This window comes from Arachis ipaensis, chromosome B09, assembly GCF_000816755.2.
Source record: "Arachis ipaensis cultivar K30076 chromosome B09, Araip1.1, whole genome shotgun sequence".
NCBI classification, from domain to species: domain Eukaryota; kingdom Viridiplantae; phylum Streptophyta; class Magnoliopsida; order Fabales; family Fabaceae; genus Arachis; species Arachis ipaensis.
The window spans coordinates 138,630,184-138,640,506 of NC_029793.2; the positions used below are offsets into that span (position 1 = coordinate 138,630,184).

A 10,323-nucleotide genomic window follows, 5' to 3' on the forward strand; every position below is an offset into this window, starting at 1 on the left:
ATCTTTTGAATAGATTTACGACAACAAAAAATACCTATAAAAAGTTAATATCTTTCTTATATAACCAGTGAATGACTCTAAAATTAAGCATTGAGATTAGCTTATAACTGAACTAATAGAAAATTATTGTTCTGGTTAAAAAAGAAAGTAAAACTTGATGAGAATTAACTAACTTTTCAACAGACAGTAAAAAGTTATGCATGGATCAAAAATAAATAATAAAATAAAACAAAAAGAAGAGATAAGGTTTGAGCTACAAAAGAATTGTGGATTAGGTTGAATCACTGCTGAAGTATTCATGTTCATAGATAAGAGCATAGATTGAAATTAAATTTATAAAAAAATTTATTGTGTATCTTGATCGGTATCAAAGTAACACACAAAGCAAAATTTTTTAATATAATTAAACTCATAACGTGAAGTTGATTCTAACGTAACTCTTTTATTATTTAATTTAGTATAAAACCTATTATTTAGTTTTATATTCCATTTAATATTATAAAATAATTTTTTTAATATAATTTAATTTTTAATCATAATTTTGAAAAAAAATAGTTTTTTATTACAAATAAAAAAAATAGAAAAAAAATAAATATGTGGTCAAACACGACTCTGCTTCTAAAGCAAACTTAGAAGGTAATTTCATAGAAAAATATATGACAACTAATCTATAACATACTAGTTAGTATAGCATTTGACCTAATTTAATCTATATACTATAGGGGTTAGGAATGAAATAAATATGATTTGAGAGATGCTTAAATATAATCAACATGATAAGTTAGGCAAGAACTGATCATGAACTGAAAACTCTATTTGATAGTTGAATTTGAACAGACTGAATTTTAATTTGTTTTTTTTGTTTACTTAGATCCGAATGGTATGAATGGATGGGTACTTGCCTTTTAAATTGAATCACCGTTAAAAAAAGAAAATAGACACTCCTACGTATTCTACGACACACACCTGCCTTCAACTTAAAATGTATGTTTTGTTCTTTTCTTTTGTTTTCTTTTAAACCATCCACATTTTAGTTTAATTGGTTTTACGTAAAACTTTAATTATTAATATTTTATAATTATATTTATAGGAATCAAAATTATCAATTTAAACTAAAACACCGAATGATAGANTAAATAAATCAATAAATTTTTTAATTTATAAAAGTTCATTGAAATTTAAATCCAACATATCCTTAAACTAATTAAACTATGTTTTGCCAATGAGTAATAGCTCAAATGACCAGAAAAGTTATACTTGTACTCCGAGTAATATAAAGGGTTGCCACTATTTTCATTGTTATTCCTGTGTACTAAAACACTAAATCACAAAATCAAGAGTTACACATGTACTTTATTAAGAATAAAGAAAAAAATATATGGAGACAATAATAATACTAAATAATCTAAATAATAGATATATCAAATGTTATGTTGATTTTTAGTTAGATGGTAATTATTTTTTTTTATTCGATTTATTTATGCACAAATTAACAATGACTAAATATTCAATTTACTATGTGTGCAGATGGTTATCCTAATATTAGGGTTTATGAGATAATTTGAGAATGGAGTATGTTTTTATTTTATTGGGTCAATTCTAAAACCTATTGTTTACAAAAGTCATTGTCTATCTAACAAAACCATAAAAATAAGATAAAAGACCATTGTTAATTATAATTGTCAAAGTTAAATTGCTAAAATCGGTCCCATATAAATAAAAAATATAAAATAATCAAAATTTTAAAATTAAAATTTAAAATACATATTTTTATTAATATTTTAAAAACAATCAAATTTTAATAAATTATAATTAAAATCTAAGAGTACTAATTAAAAATATCAAGAATTATACGTATACCCGAATAATATAAAACATCACTACCATTTTCATTGTTATTCCTGTGAACTAAAACACTGAAACTTAAGGATCAAGAATTATACATGTCCTCAGGAAAAGAATATGAGTTTATTTTTTTTGTTTTAATTTCAAGTTTTGATACACTATATAACAAAATAAAAATCTTAAATTTTTAACAAAAATAAAATATTATAATAATATTTAACTTGCCATGTTATTTAAAAAAAAAGGATTAAGTACGATTTTGGTCCTTAAGGTATAAATAAAAATTTTTTTCGTCTCCAAACCTTTTTCATACAAAATCGTCCCTAAGGTTTAATTTGGTTTTACAATCATCTTTACCTTAGGAATCAAAATCATACGGAGGTGAAGTGCCGACAGAAGCGGACTAGCGAAAGCAGAGGTAGATAGTCAGCTTCTTCTTCTTTTCCTTCCTCTTTTTTTTCTCTTCTTCCTCCTTCGCAGTAGTAGAAATACTGTCTTCTCTTGTTTTCTTCTTTTTTTTTATTTTATAATTTTTTATTATGGGTAATTTAGTTCTAAAATTTTAATATTTAAATAAAAAGAATGATTTTAAAACTTGGAGGACGATTTTATATCATTGTATGAAAAAAAAAGAGTTGGAGATGAAAAATTTTTTTGATCTATACCTTAAGGACTAAAATCATACTTAACTCTAAAAAAAAATAATGACTCTTTATTAACAACTGATATTACTACTAGTTATACTATAATTTTTATTGTTTTATGAATAAAATAATACATAAAAATATATGAGAAGCCAAATATAATTTAAGACTCTAGACTCCACTTGATTATTGCCATATAGGACACATAAGAGACACAATGGGGTATTATTTTTTTTTGTTTCAATTTCAAGTTTGAACATATTATGTAACAAAATAAAATTTCAAACTTTTAAGAAAATAAAATATCAAAATTTATTAATATAAACAGTGCTGATACCCAATGATATTTAACTTGCAATGTTATTTGAAAAAATATTGACTCTTTATTAACAACTGCTATTATTATTAGTTATACTATCATTTTTATTATTGTAAAAATAAAATAAGAACAATTTACATAAATAAATCAATTGAATTTTAAATTTACGCAATTACAACTTTCTAAAACAAATTACATTATTGTCGTGAATTAACTCTATATAAATCGCTACAACTGTGGTTTACATGTTTACGTAATTTGTAACAGGGTATTGTAGATTACGTTAAAGAATGCACATGCATAATCCGCTTGAGGGTCTCGCAGATTATGAAGAAAATGGAAGTGCATAAACTGCTTGAGGGTCTCACGGTTTCTGAAGGAATAGAACTAGCGTAATCCGCGAATTCTTCATTTGGTAGAGAGCTAAAATATTTGGTTTGAGAGAGAAAATTTTGGATTGAGAGAGGGAGGAGACTCGGAGAGAATTTGGGGGATTTGGAGATACCATATTCAAATGGGACCATGGCGGAAGAAAATCGCTTGTACCGGCTAAACGGCGTTGTGTATTTGAAATTTGATTAAATTTTTTTATATTTAATTTATGGTTTAGGCTCTAATGTTTTAGAATTTTTATATTTTTTATTCTTATGTAGATCTATGTAATTTTTGTATATTTAAAAGATTAGATAGATAACATCTATGTAGTTTATGTAGTTGTTGCACTTGATTAGGACATTTTTATAAATAATTTATAGTTTAGGCTTGTATGTTTTAGAATTTAATTAGGATGTCATTATTTTTTTCATATGATGCAATCAAGTGTATTTACAGCGTTCGGAGGCAACAGAATATGCCTCTGCTTGAGTAGATCATACCTTATTTGAAAAATGCTGGTTTGTATCACTTGGCTAGGTTGACCACTCATTGGTTCTGGTTGGATGAGCCTATGGTGAGCGCATTCATTGAGAGGTGGCATCCTGAGATGCACACCTTCCACATGCCATTTGGAGAGTGCACCATCACACTGCAGGATGTGGCGTATCAGCTGGGGTTGCCCGTTGATAGGAATCTTCCCAATTTTCGTAGATTTGTACTATTGCCTTCTGCTTTGTCAGCCAAACCTTCGTATAAGTAGGTCTGAATCCATAGGTTGCTTCCGTAGCTTATGAAAACATCTTTATCATAACCGCAACATCGGCTCTAACCAACGGAAAGGTCTTCGCACAAATGACATGATAATCAAGCTCTCGGTGATCGCTTGAAATCGATGTAGCCAAGCAAATATGAATTCTGCTGTACCTTCTAACCTCCCAAGTACCCTTTCGTTGCCAAAGTGTGATGCAAATCAACTAAGTACAAACTTTTCCGAACTCCTTGTATTTTCTATGGTACTTAAGATGATCTAGCTCTAATACCTTGTACTCAACTCCACGACGGATGTTATAATCCTTTACAGTCAACACAGCTTCCTCTTTACTCTGAAAAGATTGACCCATCTGAAATCCTGTAGGAGCGGTTCCATCATATAATCCTTGACCCCCAAAGGTAGCATCTACATCCGGCAGTTGGTCGATGGCTTCCAAGTTCAAGGTTGAGAAATGTGGAGGATGTTGCTATGTACCAAAATTTGATGGGCTATGTTGTGTAGGTGGATTGCTCTTATTATCCTCATCACCGTCCCCAAGTATGTCAACAGGCTCTTCGTCTAGCATTGCATTTTTAACCCGATCCGTTTCATCCTCAGCTACAGAATTAGGAATCAAACAAGGAGAACTAGCCATCCCAACTGCAAAAAAATTGAGATTCAACCAACGGACAAGCATGTGCAACCACATGCATCGAAGTAGAAGCACCCCAAGGCAGTCGATTGATGATTCAGAGCTGATGCCCCAGAACTGTCAACACCATCATCCAACTTTGTATATAACTCGTGTATTCTCACTTCTCGAAAACTTCTCTGACAGTGAACAAAACCTGCAGATCTTCGTTGGACCCTATCACAAACGTATCATATTTCACACCAGTTGACACAACTGCAATAGGGATCTTGTAAAATAATTTCTTCACTCACTTGGTCCCACACACACCAAGCTTTTGCAATATACTGATTTTTAGATCTGACAAAGTATTCGATGACCGGATAAAAACACTCAAGGGTTTTCTATTAGTAAACTTTAACACCTTGTCTTTTGTTTTTTTGAAATTTTCTAGAGCAATGCACTAGAGTTAGGAAACTCTCCTCACGACCCATTGTGAATTTGACATTCTACTTCACAATTTCCTTCCACTGGTATGTATAAAGACTTCACGTATTCATAATCTGCTACAGGGTGCAGCGGATTACGCTAGCCCTATTCCTTCAGAAACTGCGAGACCCTCCAGCGGTTTATTCATTTTCATTTTCTTCATAATCCGTGAGTCCTTCCAGCATATTATGCATGTGCATTTTTCAATGTAATCTGCGATATCCTATAGCGGATTACGTGTAAATGATAAACCGCAGTTGACTGTAACAGTTTATATAGAGTTAATTCAAAACAATGATGTAATATGTTTCAGAAAATTACAATTGCGTAAATTTAAAACATGATTGATTTATTTATGTAAATTGCCTATAAAAGAATGCATGAAAATGTATAAGAAGCCAAATATAATTCAAGACTCCATTTATTGTCATGTATGATAGATTAGGGAGAGAATGCAAGGTTATCTTTTTGTTTTAATTTCAAGTTTTAACACACTATATAACAAAGTAAAATCTTAAATTTTCAACAAAATAAAATACCAAAATTTGCTGATACTACAATCATATTTTGGAATTTTTTATTTTATTTTCAAGTTTTAACACACTGTAACAAAATAAAATACCAAAATTTATTAATATAAACAGTGCTAATATTACAATCATATTTAACTTGCAATGTTATTTAGAAAAATGACTCTTTATTAACAACTGGTATTAGTACTAGTTATACTATAATTTTCATTGTTTTAAAAATAAAATAATACATGAAAATGTATGACAAGCTAAATATAATTTAGGACTCCACTTGATTATTGTCATGTAGGACAAATTAGAGAGAATGTGGGGTTATCTTTTTGTTTCAATTTCAAGTTTCAACAAACTATATAACAAAATAAAATCTTCAATTTTCAACAAAATAAAATACCAAAATTTACTAGTCCAAATGAATTCACCATTTAGTATGATCAATTTGGTCATTTTGGAGCAACAATGATGCAAATGATCATTGAAAACTCACAAGGGTATTTATTGAAGAACAATAAAATTCTTCAATCCAGTGAGTTATGTTGTACTGCATGTCTTTAGAAAAAATTAATTATAAGGCCATTACTAGTAAAGATTGAATTTGAATCCTATAAATTCCTTGAGTGGATTCAAGGTGATATATATAGATCAATGTATCCAGCATGTGAAACTTTTAGATATTTTATCATTCTAATAAACACATCTTCAAAATAGTCTCATGTATGCTTATTATCATCTTGTAACTTAGCATTTGCGAGATTATTTGCACAAATTATAAAAATTAAAAGTACAATTTCTTGAAAATCCAATAAAAACAATTTATCTTGATAATGCTGGCGAATTTACTTCCGAAAGCATTTGATACTTATTGTATGGCTACTGGTATAAGTATTGAACATCTAATAGTTCATATTCATACACAAAATGAGTTAGCAAAATCATTAATTAAATGTCTCCAATTGATTGTTAAACTCTTACTTATGAAAATAAATCTCTCAATTTCTGCTTGGGACATGCTATTTTACATATTGCAGCACTTATTCGTTTAAGGATAAGTTATCACAAATTCTCTTATTTACAATTGGCTTTTGATCAACAGCCAAATATATCCTATTTAAGAATATTTGGATTGCGATATATGTTTCAATTGATCTACCTAATTGTACCAAAATGGGGCCTAAAAAAATTGAGAATATATATTGGATATGATTTTCCTTCTATTATAAGGTATCTAGAAATACAACGGGAGATGTAGTTAAAGTTTGATTTGTAAATGATCACATTAATGAGATAATGTTTTTAACATGATGAGGAGATAATAATTAGATAAAAAATAGCTAAATTGGAATGCATTTTCGTTAATACACTTGTATCTTTGATCAAGACAATATGAAATAGAAGTTCAAAAGATTATACATTTACAGAAAATTGTAAATGAATAGCCTGATACATTTTTCAATACAAAAGGATAACAAAATTCTATATATCATGCTCCAATTCAAATTGATATACCTGTTGGACAAATGGTCAATAATGCAAATAGTGCTAAAAGCATAGTAGACCAGTCAATTCTAAAGATAAAAATCTTGGTAAAAGAATACGGCAAATTGTGATAAAAAGACAAATACTCTTCCTGTTGAGAAGGACAAGAACATAGTTGGGACACCTGTAGTTGTTTAAATTCATGACATAATCAAAACATCGAATGGTGTTTAGGTACTTGAAAATTGTCAAAATGATGAGATCTCAATAAACTATGTCTTTACGGGATAAAAATGGAATCGAAGAGAAATGATTGTCAATGATATATAATGTAGTGCTAAATATTTTGACTAAATTTTCAAAGTGGTCCTTTAGATTCACAGGTTTCACCATTTTTAGTCCCTCAAATTCAAAATTACCTATATTGGTTCCCGAGATTCAGTTTTGAACACCATATTGGTCCCTGGACCCTTTCTAGTACTGAATCAAGTGAACTAAGTGTTGAATTAGCTCTGACTTACCACGATAGAACATGACTAAACAACAAACGTCATTTTGTTTTTGCGATTCTATTACGTATGGCTCAATTTTCTATGCCGATTTTAGGTTTATCCTACTTTGCTTCGTTAACCCTCTGAGGGCTCTGTCAACAAAGGTATGTATTAGTGTATGTGGATGAATCTCGAATTCTATTTTTATGTGAATTTATTTTCATACTGAGATTGTATTCAGATGCTGTGCTTGCAAGAGTTGCAACAGAGAAGAGGATGTCAATGATCAAAGCTTGGGAAGAAAGTGAGAAATCAAGAGCAGAGAACAAGTAAGACCTAAAGCTATGTCATTCTTCATATTAACTAACAAGCTATTTTTGCAGATTTGGATCAATTTGTTTCGCAGAACTCAGAAGAAGCTTTCATCCATTTCATCATGGGAGAACAATAAAATAGCTTCCACGGAGGATGGACTGAAAAAGATTCATGTAAGCATGTATTTCATTTCATTAGTTACTATAACACTGTATTCTAACTTCTATGAGCATTAGTTGCCACTTCCAAGCCAGCCTCTCCTCCAGTTTGCCGTTTTTCGTCGAGCTTTGCCGCATCTCGTCCGATTCACCGCCATTGATTTCTGTACTGATTTTTTGTTATGGATTTTGGTTTTGTTCTAATTTGGTTTTAATTTTTTGTTCTATCTATTCTAATTTTGTTCTTGCTTCTTTTCTAATTTCTTGTTCTGTTTCTGGTTCTAATTTTGGTTCTCTCTGGTTCTAATTTCTGCAGCAACAGTAAGAGTAGGCACTACCAATGAATAAGGAAGATGTTTTTAATTTTATTTTAAATAAATTTGTTAATATTCTGAGTTTTTACAAGCAAAAGTAATTATTTATTTATTTACTTTGGTATACACTAATTTCTTACATTTAATCTATGATTTCACGAATCTCTTCTGCCATAATTTAGGGCATTAATATATAATATAATAGCTAGTGCATATGAGAATACTTAATATACACAGTGAGAGCAAACTTTGAGTTTATAGACAAACTTGGTGTTGATTTTTGGTGCTTCCACGATAGGGATATATCCCTTGATGGACAAACTTTGGAGGTGACCACTCAATCTTTTAAATTTGTCATAGTTTGTCATTGATTAATTAATAATGCTCTGCTTCTGATTATTGCACCTATTGAGTTTGTCATAGGAAGCTAACGAAAACTTGGATGAAGTGGTAGCTCTTGCTAAAGACCTTCGTCAAAGAATAGTGGAGAATGTGAGTCTTAAAACTGAATAATTATTTCATCTGTGATCATTGTGCACAAAATGACATGTGATATTGTGATGTCTTTTGTTGTAGCTTACAAGAAACACTACCCTCCATACCTGAATGATGATATATGGCGTTTGGAGAAAATTGCAAAGGATGGAAAAATCCACAAGCGGGTCTCTTCCCATGGAATTCACACTGTTAAGGATCTCCTACAACTATACACAACCGAACCATCTTCATTATATGTGGTAATAAATCTTGTTTATTTTAGTTTCTTATGATTATGGAATGTCATAAAATACTAAAGAATCTTTCATTGAGGTGTAGAAGTGTGGCAACATTCCAATTAAGTCATGGACAACAATTACTGCATGTTTAAGTCATGAAACAGTATCTATGCACATATACAAACTATGAAATAGTGTATACTAATCCGAATAGTTCCAATTTAATCCTTTTCTCTTCCAAATAATTTAGGCGGAGAGAAAGCACAACTGTACAGATGTTGAAGACTTGTTCATAGCTCACATTGTTGAAATGGACACAATGGCTCGTGGATTCAAGAATGCTGCTAAGTTAATTGAGGTACCATTGCTTACACCTATTTATGAATATTTTTCTAATTTAGATCTAGAGACTCCATGTCAAAACTTCACTCATAAATCATACTAATTTTTTCTTTTTAATTTCCATTATAATTATTTATTTATTTATTTACTTACTTTGGTACCATATTTTTTACGCTAACCTAGGTGCTCAGATAGAGGTTCAAATTTTTATTCTACTTTTTGTTGGTTCATTTTTTTTTCAATTTGGTGAAGGAAAACATAAATGGATTTGATAAGCTTCAACCTGTGATAAAGGGCTTTTAGTTTCCAATTTTCAGGTTAGTGTTGAGCATCATAGTCAGCCCTTAACATGATTTTGATATCTGCAGGAAAGAGCAACTCAACAGGTATTGTTATTGTAGTGATTTAATGCTTGATTTAATGCTTGTATATTATATATGAACATTGTGATAATAAGGAACATATTATGAGGTTGGCCACTTCTTAAGTCTGGACAATAAGTCAACTGCTAACCCATTTTTGGTTTAACCTCCATGCTATAGGATTGCCTTCTTTGTCCCACAGGGTTTGCTGCCAAGATGGCCTTGATGACAACAATAGAAAGTACTGGTTCTCTCTTAGCTGGAAAAAATGTGACTGCCGACGATGAAAAGATTGCCGTCTTTTCCGATGCACTAAACCATGCATCAATAATTGATGGTCTTCATCTTGCTCAGCGGCAAAAAAGTATAAAGGTGTTCATATATAGGCATTGTAATATGTCCCACCTCAATATGCTCTTGGATGTTTTACTTTTCCTGTAATTTACATAGTCTTAAGTGGATTCTCTTTTTCCCTTCAGGTGTAGGTTATCAATATCTTAACTTTGTTCTGACTTCTATGATTTTAACAGAACACATTGTAGAATGAGCTACACCAATTTGAAGC

At 30.4% G+C, this 10,323-nt stretch overlaps 1 long non-coding RNA gene across 2 annotated transcripts; it reads left to right on the plus strand.

Moving 5' to 3' along the window:
• On the plus strand, window positions 7,612-9,782 carry LOC107619619. Of its 2 annotated transcripts, XR_002353587.1 has the most exons (6): window positions 7,612-7,715; window positions 7,793-7,880; window positions 8,762-8,830; window positions 8,915-9,075; window positions 9,305-9,412; window positions 9,714-9,782. It is a non-coding gene; the product is annotated as an uncharacterized LOC107619619 (long non-coding RNA). The 2 variants fall into 2 exon arrangements; XR_001615715.2 differs by lacking the exon at window positions 7,612-7,715 and having other exon boundaries at window positions 7,777-7,880.